This window comes from Mus musculus, chromosome 14, assembly GCF_000001635.26.
Source record: "Mus musculus strain C57BL/6J chromosome 14, GRCm38.p6 C57BL/6J".
Classification (NCBI taxonomy): domain Eukaryota; kingdom Metazoa; phylum Chordata; class Mammalia; order Rodentia; family Muridae; genus Mus; species Mus musculus.
In genome coordinates, this window is record NC_000080.6 from 11,277,501 (window position 1) to 11,288,542 (window position 11,042).

Genomic DNA, 11,042 nt, shown 5'->3' on the forward strand with positions numbered 1-11,042 from the left:
GACTTGGGGCAAAAGTCAGACCTCAGGACAGTGGCCCATGAGGGACTATATCTGTCCGATAATGATGTGGATGAGCTCAGAAGCAATTCTGGACCCTGGGTGAGTCCTGAGGAAATCTCAGCCTTAGCTGTGCTAACTTGTGAGATACCCTGAGCCAGAATTGCACCCAACCCTCCCTAAATTCCTAGCGCACTCCAACTAGGAGATTGCTTGTTTTATTAAGCTTTTTAATTTATATGGCTTCTGAACCAAAGATAACTAATGTGTTACTCTAGAGAAGACTGGCAGTTTTTCCTAACCATCTTATCATTATTTGCTTTCTGATCTTTATGGAATGTATTCTCAAAAACTGAGCCTGCACTGGCAATGTGACAGAAGTTGCTTCTCCCATGACCAGTGGATGAGGATGTTATAACTAAAAACTTACCTTCCCACTCTAATACACTGCTTCAGCGTGTTGACAAAGAGAGCCCTGAACAGTTCCAAGAAAATCAGAATTGAATCCAAGAGGGAAAAATAATTTGAAAAAGACTTATGTAACACAGCAATGTGTGTATCACAGTGATACTGGTTGCTAAAATTAATGTCTAAGAACCTTCCTACCAAACTTAAGTAGGCTTTTGTTGTCTAGATCCACTTATGACAATAATCATACCATTTGATTTTGTATTTGTTTTATACGACAAGAAATCACTATACAAAGGAGTTGTATGGCTTCACACCAGCTCAGCATTCCATCCTAAACACAGTTAACACCGTATTGTCTGTCCCTCAAAGTTCAACAATGCCTACATATTATAGTTCAGTTTCACATTACCAATATATAGTCTCTCAAATTCTCTAAGTCTAGTATTATATTAGAAACAAAAATATTCATTATTTTAAATATAAAGGTTACTGTGAGTTTCCATCTATGTATAATAAGTCTTATTCTAGAACCTCTTATCATGTCATTTTATATCAGATCTTTAATTTATTTTCTTCTCTACTATGCATTTAGCATTGAATACCATGTGGCATATAGCACACAGTCAAAAGCATATGCTTAAGACAGGGATGGTGGGGGTATATCACTAATCATGTCACTCCGAAGGCAGAGGCAGAAGGATTGGTATAACAGTTCAAGGCCAGCAGGGGCTACATTGTGAAATCCTATCTCAAAACAAAAAGAGTAGTATTTGACTAATGAATTGATATACGAACCCTGCCCTCACTGATCCTACCAACCAATTATCAGCATCATCCTAGGCCCTGTGGACTGATGGAAAAAAGAAGAAGTACTTGACTAGGAGAGAGGACAGCAACAATTGCTTTGTGAACATTGGTGTAATACTGGGGATGCTTTGTGAACATCAGTGTAAGATTGGGGATGCTTTGTGAACATCGGTATAATACTGGGGATTCCTTTTAAAATATGCTGACCCTTGGGCTCTGACTCAATGCTTAGTTTAACATAGCTTTACCTTGATTTAAGAATCATGGCATAGATCAGAGACAGCCAACCTTATCCTATAATCAGGTGTATAATCAGGCATGTCCAACCTGTAGCCATGGGTCACACATATCCTAGGATGGCTAAGAATCAGTCTAGGACATTTATACCTTAAGTAATGTCTGGGGTTTGGAGCTCATTTAACTTGTTGCAATACTCAATCCTGTATTGTCTGCAAAAGCTGCTGTCAACAGTGTGTAAGTGAGTGGATGCAACTACATCCCAATTAACTTTACATTGAAATCTTACCTCACTAACTTTACATCCTTTCACTACCTATGGTATAATCTTTTTATTGTTTCACTTAATAATAACTCTTGACTCTTGGGCTATAAGACAGACAACTGCCCAATCTGGCCTTGTAGGCTGTTCTTTACCATACATTGACATCACTGAAAAACTGCATCTTTACCATACATTGACATCACTGAAAAACTGCAGATTCCGAAATCTTCTTAATCTAAGTCCATATTCTAGCCCTCTGTTCACTGCCAGGTCAAATGAGTGTGGTATTTATCCTGTGGACGCCTTGCTGTCCTTCTTCCTCCCTGGAGACATAAGGAACCTTAGTAACAACAACTCAACCCTGGAAGAAGTATGAATCTCGAAGACCAAAGAGAAATAGACAGGGACAGGCTAAAAAGCCTGTGTGTTTTTAAAACAACTGTGCTATTTGAACATCACAGTAAACATGTTTTCTTCTTACATGCCAATCAGGGAACTAATTTGGACATGGGATTTAATTAAATGCGGTTGGCTATGTCGCTAATATACTCCTCTCTCTTCATCATATTGCATTACACAGCAGTCACTTCTTCCTGGCAGTTGTTATTATAATGTGATGAGACCTCACCATAACATGTCACAGGGTGCACCAGGCAGCATCTTTTACTTTTATATGACTGGATTTTAATGGGATTTTACGATGCAGCTCTAAGACATCTAGCCTGCCAAGTCATTCAGCAGAAGCTGAGGAAATTGTCTTAACTAGCACACTGCGAGGAAATGGTTTAATTTAATACATCATAAAAATAATAAAAAGAGGAAAATAAAATGGATAGGCAAAGGGGGAAATTGTTTTGGAAAAAAAAAGTCTGGCTTTTTCCTAAATTAAGATTTTAGGAAATAAAGTTTATCTTTTCTTTCTGACAGAGTTTATAGCTACTGTAGTCATGTTTCTGCCACCACCCAAAAGAAGACAGATTCTCTGTTTAATCACATTTACTTTATATGGTATGTAACAAGTAGTCAGTAAGCCAGCCTCATTTCAGCAACCTGCCAGTAATGGAGCATCGTAAAGAAACAATGCTTTAACCAAAAGACTGGATACCTAAATGACACAGTTAAACTCCTTAAAGTAGAAACAAGATAGCAGTGATGGGGGAAGAGAAAAAGAGAAGAGTTGAAGATGGAAAAATGTGAGGCATGTAGGGAAGGTACACAAGTGGCCACAGAATGTGTTATAATATTCACAAATCGCAAACCAGTCCACATCTTAAGCCATGACACAGTTATCTAACCTGAGTGTTGGATGACTGATATGATGCATGGTGGCACATACATGCTGAGCAGGGCATCAGAGGAGCTGGATCTGGGCTCAGGACAAGATGTCTGGGTTGTGACTACACATACACATACACACATACACACTCACAAATGATAAATACTTATAATTATAAATGGCATGTACCATTGTGGCACAAAAGATCAGTATACAAAAGTCAATTGTATTTCTTTTTTTTTTTTTTTTTTTTTTTTTGGGTGCAGCGAACTTTATTGATGGTATTCAAGAGAGTAGGGAGGGCTCCCTAGGCCCCTCCTGTTATTATGGGGGTCTGGGATGGAAATTGTGAGGGAGATGCTCAGTGTTGGGGGCCGAGTTGGGATAGGGCCTCTCTCTTGCTCAGTGTCCTTGCTGGGGTGAGTGGTCCAGGGTTTCTTACTCCTTGGAGGCCATGTAGGCCATGAGGTCCACCACCCTGTTGCTGTAGCCGTATTCATTGTCATACCAGGAAATGAGCTTGACAAAGTTGTCATTGAGAGCAATGCCAGCCCCGGCATCGAAGGTGGAAGAGTGGGAGTTGCTGTTGAAGTCGCAGGAGACAACCTGATCCTCAGTGTAGCCCAAGATGCCCTTCAGTGGGCCCTCAGATGCCTGCTTCACCACCTTCTTGATGTCATCATACTTGGCAGGATTCTCCAGGCGGCACGTCAGATCCACGACGGACACATTGGGGGTAGGAACACGGAAGGCCATGCCAGTGAGCTTCCCGTTCAGCTCTGGGATGACCTTGCCCACAGCCTTGGCAGCACCAGTGGATGCAGGGATGATGTTCTGGGCAGCCCCACGACCATCACGCCACAGCTTTCCAGAGGGGCCATCCACAGTCTTCTGGGTGGCAGTGATGGCATGGACTGTGGTCATGAGCCCTTCCACAATGCCAAAGTTGTCATGGATGACCTTGGCCAGGGGGGATAAGCAGTTGGTGGTGCAGGATGCATTGCTGACAATCTTGAGTGAGTTGTCATATTTCTCGTGGTTCACACCCATCACAAACATGGGGGCATCGGCAGAAGGGGCGGAGATGATGACCCTTTTGGCTCCACCCTTCAAGTGGGCCCCGGCCTTCTCCATGGTGGTGAAGACACCAGTAGACTCCACGACATACTCAGCACCGGCCTCACCCCATTTGATGTTAGTGGGGTCTCGCTCCTGGAAGATGGTGATGGGCTTCCCGTTGATGACAAGCTTCCCATTCTCGGCCTTGACTGTGCCGTTGAATTTGCCGTGGGTGGAGTCATACTGGAACATGTAGACCATGTAGTTGAGGTCAATGAAGGGGTCGTTGATGGCAACAATCTCCACTTTGCCACTGCAGATGGCAGCCCTGGTGACTAGGCGCCCAATACGGCCAAATCCGTTCACACCGACCTTCACCATTTTGTCTACGGGACGAGGCTGGCACTGCACAAGAAGATGCGGCTGTCTCTGGAACAGGGAGGAGCAGAGAGCCGTCAATTGTATTTCTAATCACTAGCCATTAAGAATGCAAAGTCAAGATTATTAAGAAACAAACATAGTTATAACATAAAAAAATGAAATTACACTTGGGTGTAAATTTAACAAAAGTGAAAGTAGAAAACTTTTTAAAAAGAAATTTAATATTTAAATAAATGGAAAAACACTTTCAACTCTTAGAAGTTTTAATAGTAGTAACTAAAGCTTCTAAATTGAGCTACAAATCCAGCACATTCTTAGGGGAGTCCCAGCTGTATTTTTTCCCCATAAGTTGGAAAGCAGATGCTAAAATTCATCTGTAAATATAAGGGACACAAAATAACCTTGACAAAAGTGAGGAATAAAGAATAAGTCCCAATTTAAAAATGAATTACAAAAAGGCAGTTGATCAAGCCAGCATGGCATGTGACAATGAGTATAAGGACATATCACTGTGATAAAATCAGAAATGCAGAGGTAATGATGAAGGATGGCTCAGTGACTAAGAAGCACATACTGATCTTGCAGAAGACTCAGGTTCAGTTGTCAGCATACTCATTGGGTAGTTCTAACCATCTCTAATTCCAGTTCCAAAGGTTCCTAAGCCCTATTCTGGCTTTTGCAAGCTCCTGCACACTCATGGTGCATATGAACTAATGCAAGCAAACACACATAACATATAAATGAAAAATAAATGAATCCTCTTTTTCAATTTTACATTTTTGGTGTATTAATTCTCAGAGACTTGAAAGATAATTTAATGGAGAACAGCTACATTTCTACTAAATACTGATAGGATGGTCATATACATGTCTGTCAGGTATTTCCTTCCTTATAAGATAATGTCTGATTGAAACAACTAGTTAAAGGGAAAAATTTATTACTTCCCACGTTTTTAGGGGTGTCGATCAATTTAAGTGGATTGGAACAAGTTAGAGCCATTCGCATCATAGCAGCAAGGAAACAGAATGAATACCTGCACCACTAGGATTTCCTTTTTCCTGTTGGATCCCAGTAGGCTTCTTGTCTACAGGATGATGTGGCAAGCACTTTTAAGTCTTTTGCCCCCTAGTTAATCCTCTCTGGAAATGCCCAGAAGTGTGCTTTATTACTCTCTTAGGAGTCTTTCAATGCCATAGAGTTGACAATCAACATATGGAAGGATCAATCAGGATTCCTGACATACAGAGGCCTCATCTCAAAATGGATCATAGACCCAACTGTATGAGGTGAAACTACTGGATTCTTAGAAAAGAACACAGAGTAAGACTTCACAACCTTGAGGGGTAAAGACTTCCTAGATAACCACAAATGTGTAAATGAAAAAAAACAAAAAACAACAACAAATGCGCAAATGAACATTACCAAAAATGGAGACTTTCTCACTTACCAAGAACATGAAAAGAAAACCTACAGAATAAAATAATTTATTTCCCACCAATGAAGGCAGGATTTCATTTTAAAGAAGGCTGGAGAGACCTCAGCAGTTAAGAGTGCTGGTTGCTCAGAGCTTCCTGGACAGGGTCTCTTCGGGCCTTCATCCTCACTCAGGAGGCAGAGCTGATCCTCAGACCTCTGTGCACCTTCCCTGCCAGAGGAGAGTTGCCTGCAGCGAGTGCTCTGACTCCTGGGACTCAGGAGAGAGTTGGACTCCCAGGATTGCTGACAGAGGGTAATAGACTCATAGAAGGAACAAGCTCTAGCCAGAGACAGCTAGCATATCTAACACCAGAGACTACCAGATTGTGAAAGGCAATCTTACTAATAGAAACCAAGACCACTCAGGATTATCAGAACCCAGTACTCCCACCGCAGTGAGTCCTGAATACCTCAACACACTGGAAAAGCAAGATTCAGATTTACAATCATATCTCATGATGCTGGTAGAGGATTTTAAGAAGGACATTTAAAAATTCCACCAGAAAACTCCTAAACTGATTAAAAAAAAAAAAAAAACTTCAGTGAAGTAGCTGGATATAAAATTAACTCAAACAAATCAGTGGCCTTTCTCTACACAAAGAATAAACAGGATGAGAAAGAGATTAGGGAAACAACACCCTTCACAATTGTCAAAAATAATATAAAATACCTTGATGTGACTCTAACTAAGGAAGTGAAAGATCTGTATGTTAAATCACTTAAAGAAATAAAGGAGAACACTGCTAAACAGGTAGAAATCCTTAAAGAGGAAAGACAAAAATCCCTTAAAGAATTATAGGAAAAACACAAACAAACACGTGAAGGAATTGAAAAAAAAAAAAAAAACATCCAGGATCTATAAATGTAAGTAGAAACTATAATGAAATCACAAAGAAAGACAACTCTGGAAATAGAAAGCCTAGGAAAGAAGTCAGGAGTCATAGATGCAAGCATCACCAACAGAATACAAGACATAGAGGAATCTCAGGTGCAGACGATACCATAAAAAACATTAACACAACAATCAAAGAAAATGTGAAATGCAAAAAGATCTTAACTCAACACATCCAGGAAATCCAGGACAAAATGAGAATACCAAACCTAAGGAAAATAGGTACAGATGAAAATGAAGATTTTCAACTTAAAGAGCCAGTAAATATCTTCAACAAAATTATAGAAGAAAACTTCCTTAACCTAAAGAAAGAGATGCCCATGAACATACAAGAAGCCTACAGAATTCCAAATAGACTGGACCCAGAGAAATTCCTCCCAACACATAATAATCAGAACAACAAATGCACTAAATAAAGAAAGAATATTGAAAGCAATAAGGGAAAAAGGTCAAGTAACATATAAAGACAGACCTATCAGAATTACATCAGACTTCTCCCAAGAGACTGAAAGCCAGATGATGCTGGGCAGATGTCATACAGGCCCTAAGAGAACACAAATGCCAGCTGAGGCTACTATAGCCAGCAAAACTCTTAATTACCATAGATGGAGAAACTAAGGTGTTCCATGACAAAACCAAATTCACACAATATCTTTCCACAAATCCAGCCCTTCAAAGGATAATAAAGGGAAAACTCCAACACAAGGAGGGAAACTACACTCGAGAAAAAGCAAGAAAGTAATGCTTCAACAAATCTAAAAGAAGATAGCTACAAGAACAGAATTCCAACTCTAACAACAAAAATAACAGGAAGCAACAATTACTTTTCCTAAATATCTCTTAATATCAGCGAACTCAATTCCCCAATAAAAAGTCATAGACCAATAGACTGGCTACATAGGCATACAGGACAACAGTGTTGTCTTAATAGCTCCCAACATAGTTAGAAGTCTAGTATGGCTGGAGAAGCCCCTGCTAGGAACTGATGGCTGATTTTCCTACAAAAATCTCTGTGTTTATGATTATTGTGTTTAGCTGTTCACATGGTGCTTTTTATTTAATAATTATAGCTAGAAAAATTAAAATTCTCTGATTTGTCTAAGTGTAGCCGCTTCATTTGTTTTTTTTACTGGTAATGTGTTCTGCGTATCTTCACAAGAATATCAGCTCATAATATACTATAAATTATAGTATATTATAATATATAAATAAGTAATAATATAATTTATAATAAATAATATAATTTATAGTATATTATAGTATACAAATAATTTTATTTATAATATAGTATATTATACATGATAATATACTATATTATATACTATAATATTTTATATTATAGTTTTTATATAAGTTTTAGTTATACTATAATATTGTGGTACAGAAAAATCTAAGAAAGAGAAATTGATTTGCTTCAAAATTTTATTTTCAAAAGCTTCCAGGAGATGTTAATTGGCTAAGACCTTACCTTAAATTCACAACAGGAAAACTTAAGCTTTTGTTAGGTGCTATTAAGTGAGATGCAAATTAACTGGCAAAGAACAAAAGGCTTTGCAGAAAATAAAGAAAGCTTTTATAATTGTTATCAATTATAATCAATGGTAATTAAATATTAGCTGTGCCCACAGCAATTCTTTGGCAAGAGAAAACATTATTGTAAAGTCATTTTTCTTCTCCTCCCAGCCGACCATTGGCCCACATGGAGCCAGCCGGCTGCTGGCTGCTGTGGGGCAGGGCTTTGGGGCACGCAGCTTTCCCTTTGTGGTAGTGGTGCAGGAGGACGACAGAAAGTGGGCGCCTTTGTAGCGAACTCAGGGGAGGGCCGCGCTCGCCATTGCCCCCATGAGCCTATGCCTGTCCACACCGGGGGTAGCTATTTTTCCCGCTAGAACTTGGGGTGCTCTGCCGCCCTCATTTGGGCTTTCTGGCCTACAACAGATTGAGCCACTTCATCCTCTTCGGCCTGAGAGGAAAGCTGGAGGCGGGCAAGGCCGAGGTGGCGTTCACCTCAAAGCACAGTTTCAACATCCTATTAAGGCCGCTGTGGTTCTAACAAAGAATTATAAGATAAATTCATATAGTTTGGGATAACTATAACAAAAATTGTGTCTTAAGAACCTAAGTGTCTGTTCCCTGTTCAAAACAGCAATTAAAATGGTTATTACAGAATATTAATAATTGATCTATTGCATACCATCATTTTAAATAAAATTGACAATCATTATCCCAAAGATAAGTTAAAAATTGTTTTTATACATGCTTCTGTGTCTTCTATAAATTCATGCATACATGCATCTCAGTTACTGTGTTTAAAAACAACCCCTTTATGGGAAATAAGTATTATTTATATAAGTATGAATTAGATTACACATTTATTCTTTTGAGTTTCCTCCTGTTTCAGCACAGATAATTAAGTTGTGTGCTGTGGATGATGTTTTAAAATGCTGAACAATCAAACCTTAATTTGTATATTAATAGTCAATATTATATCTCAGAGTTCACAATTGCTAAAGATTGTTCGTCCCTCGCATGCTATTAACTCTCAAATTTGCAATTGCTTATGCATATACAACTCATAAGAAAAAAATGCTGTCCTTTTAAGGAGGCTGTTTTTGGACATTTACTAAATTATTCTAGATTGCCCGGACAAGACATCTTAAGGCAATGCCATGCTGGATTTATATCTCAGGCAGTCTATAGGTCCTACATATAAGATGGATTGGATATATAATCTCATTCTTTATATATTCAAAACAGTTATGGTTTAAGATAATATTTTGGTATTCTTGGAAAATGTGCATGTCAAATTGTAAAAAAAAATTTTTGCTCTTAGTGTCCTCAGTTCCTACTGGTTTCCACATAATAGTATTAATTCTTAAAGATGTATTCTTAATAAATTGCTGCAAATAAATGCTCTTATTTCTGATTTAATAAATAAATAAATTATACACATGTGACTATTAATAACTTTTCAAATTTTCTAGTTACAACCACTCTTCAAGAGAAACAATTGAAAGTGCAATTTGTCACTGCCCATGTTACATTAATACTGACTATAACAGTCAAGTATTTGAGATGTTTTGTCAACAAATTATTAATTCTCAAGGAGAAGGTATTGTAGAACTTTAAAAGTCTAGCTTCTTAAAAGACAAAGAAGGGGAAATTATATCCCCATGCATATTATTTAATGTATTCCCATGCACATTATTTAAATCATACTTTTATTTTAGAATTTTGAAATTTGGATGTCAAAGAACTTAAAAAATGCCTTATAGTATCTTAAAAGGATCTACTTATTGGCATATGGCTTGATACTGAACAACTACCTTATTAGGAAAGGGAAAAGCATAGGTTCTCTCCAAGAATGCTGCAGAAGCATGAGGGCTAATTCATGTGAAAAGCTCACAGGTGAGTTCGCTCAGTGCCCTGACTGTAGTGACAAGAAAGCTGAATTGTATACATGTTTTTGACCCATCCTTGCTTGACATTTTTCCAGTTTGGACAAGCGAAGCTACCTTGCTTCAAACTTTTAAACCTTATGGTAAAAAGAACATCAGAGACTGTGTAATCTGACTTAGAAAGATTAGTCATATAAAAAGAGTTATAGTGATTCTTCTCTTTCCCTCATTGTGACCAGTTATTCTAACTCAATCTTGGACTGGTCTAGTAATAATTCCAGTATTAGAGAATCCCAGGGAAGATGGATAAATATTCTTAATTACCTAACAAAGTTAATTTGGAGCACAGCCTCCAACCCCAGAGAAGCTGCAGACTTACTGCAATTCTCAAAGTCACCTCCCCCATACCAGGAGCTCTAGTCTCAGCTTGATCGTAGCTAATTTGCAATTGAATAGAGTACCTGGACTTCTCCAAAGAAGCTTTTATACTGTTGCTTTTCACTGTCCCACCTTTGTTTTTCAAGCAGGTCAGTTAATGCTCTTCACCATGACTGCAGCAGGTGTACAGGCCACGTCCAACAGCGCAGGTGGCAGTTATTAATCATCATCAAGAAGTATTCTAAGTACATATTGTGGCTTTGGTCTGAATTGGGAACAAGGTGTGCTAAAGAGGGCCGGACAGTCAAAGACGGGCACCCAGTTCTCAGAATCATACCAATCTAAGACAGAGGTACATGCCAAAAGGCAATGGTCTGAAATATAACACAAACTGGCTGCACGTAGCCTCCAAGATGGAATTGGATGGTTTGGGAAGATCTAAGGTTTCCTAAGACAGGTGCGTAC

General features: G+C 38.7%; 1 non-coding gene and 1 pseudogene across 1 annotated transcript; one reads left to right on the forward strand and one right to left on the reverse strand.

Annotated features, from left to right (window-relative positions):
- Gm3839 (predicted pseudogene 3839) lies at positions 3,251-4,451 on the reverse strand (annotated as a pseudogene).
- On the forward strand, positions 4,977-5,061 carry Mir5124b (microRNA 5124b). The gene has a single exon (NR_105811.1). It is a non-coding gene; the product is annotated as a microRNA 5124b (primary transcript).
- The last annotated feature ends 5,981 nt before the right edge of the window (positions 5,062-11,042 follow it).